The following is a 1,912-nucleotide window of genomic DNA, read 5'->3' as shown; positions in this document are numbered from 1 at the left end:
CTTCATCCAGTTTGCTGAGTTAGTGGTCACCCTTCAATCTGCTCTCTGTGCTTCAAAAAAATGCCGAAGACTCCTTGGCTGTTCCCTGCACTTCTCTCCACCCGACTTTGAAAGGACTAATCCTCATTTGTAATTCAGTTATTGACATTTCAGTGGGATCCTGACACGGGCAGGAGCAAAGAGCATGTTTTTTATCTGCCGGATAATGGGAACTATTTAAAAATAAATTTCTAAAGTAAAATTATTTGTGAAAGATAGAATTATCGACAGCTCCCAGCCCCCCCCACCCCAAATTCTAATCGTGAGTACACTAGTTTTATCACAACAGACTTCTGAAATATTAAAATTCCTTTCGGTATATCTTCTGCCTAAGCAGAAACACCTTTCTTATGAATCTAAATTTTAGATTTCTTCACAGGCTGGAAATGATCTCAGGCAGCATCACTAAATTTCTAGAGTTTCCACTTATGTTTCAATAAGCAGAGTTTCTCTTTTTCCTACCCCGTTACTAGAACACTGAATTTGTAGAATGAGGAAAGGTATTTGCAAGAAGGTAGCTATGTTAAAGGTGGCCTTTTTGTAATAAAACCAATACACAATCCAGGCAAATTGATGCTGGCTCTGCCTGCCATGAATCACCTCCCATGACATCCAGACATGGCACCAGAGCTTTATTGCTTTTCCTCCTGCCATGCTGCCTTCACTCCTCTCAGTCAACCTCCTGTATTCTGCAAAGATGCCCCATTTTAGCACATCCTTAAATAGGACAGAGTACAGCTGGTAGCACAGAAGTTTAACAATAAAGCCTCTCTAAGAGAAACAATGTGGAGGACACTAGCAGGGTCTTCACAACATCTTTGCTGAAATTCACTGTGCTCATCAGCTATGGTCTTACCTGTGACCTCCGGGTACTTCAGTAGGAGCAGGAGTCCATATCTCATGGTGGTGCTTGTTGTCTCTGTCCCAGCTCCAAACAAATCAGATACACTGCATACTAAATTGTCAAATATACCAAATTTTGAATAGTAAATCCAGATTGCTGATTGTGTTTTTCCTAGGAATGATTTGATACAATTACCTGACTAATTATTTACAAGCACATTTAGCTACACAGAATCCCAAATAGCTCACATTGCTGTAAAGTTAGCCAACACAGAAACTGGAAAGTCTATTGTTAGAAAAACTACTGCACGGTATAGCACAGACTATGAATCAATTGGCCTGAACTTCATTTCTTACTCCACTTTTCTTTGCTTGCCCAAAAATTCCATTCATGAGACTCTTTGCAGCTAGGTGAGCCAGGGAACATAGTACTTTCCCACAAAGCTATAAGTGGAATCCTATTGGCGCTCCTTCTCTATTTTCCCCCTCTCACGTAAAACACAGATGCGAAGGAGGAGGTAAAGTGCACATCATCTTCGGATGTGAGGATTTAACCAAAGAAACGAAGCCTACATACCAAATGTGGTGAATAAAAATTGAAGGCACTTGACTCTCTGATGCTTCAGGGCTAACATATTATCCGCACATTGGTCCACCATGAAAAACCTTCTATTTGAAATAAATAAAGCCACCATTTGTTTAAACCATTATTAACCAGATTTTCTCTTATTTGGAAGCAAACACAATCTTAATTAATCAAAATAGGTAAATTAAGGGCACAGCATAAAGATGTTATAAACCTGAAATAAGAGTGTGAATTCTCTTCTACTGTCAAAAATTTATATAAATTCAACGTTGCCTGCAGACTCATCATGAAATTGAAATTGTGCAAAAGCTAAACTGGAAGCAAAATCTAGAATGAATTATAGGAAAAGAGATTGGGGTCACAAAGACAAGATGAAGCCAGCATTATTGTAGTCCAGATGGGAGAAAGTGGGCAACTTGGTACAGGGAACAAATGCAGGAATGA

The 1,912-nt window shown here is 39.3% G+C and overlaps 1 pseudogene across 1 annotated transcript in view; it reads right to left on the bottom strand.

The window, feature by feature from the left end:
• The window catches only part of LOC103609354, a 30,389-nt pseudogene extending 29,335 nt beyond the window's left edge, over nucleotides 1–1,054 (bottom strand). The window contains exon 1 of the transcript XR_552132.1: nucleotides 896–1,054. The product of XR_552132.1 is annotated as a cytochrome P450 2C42-like (transcript). The remainder of the gene's footprint in view (nucleotides 1–895) is intronic.
• Nucleotides 1,055–1,912: the final 858 nt, after the last annotated feature.

Source organism: Galeopterus variegatus, unplaced genomic scaffold (genome assembly GCF_000696425.1).
Source record: "Galeopterus variegatus unplaced genomic scaffold, G_variegatus-3.0.2 Scaffold9519, whole genome shotgun sequence".
In the NCBI taxonomy this organism is placed as follows: domain Eukaryota; kingdom Metazoa; phylum Chordata; class Mammalia; order Dermoptera; family Cynocephalidae; genus Galeopterus; species Galeopterus variegatus.
Note: the sequence above shows the minus strand (reverse complement) of the source record. Positions and strands in the feature narration are given on the sequence as shown.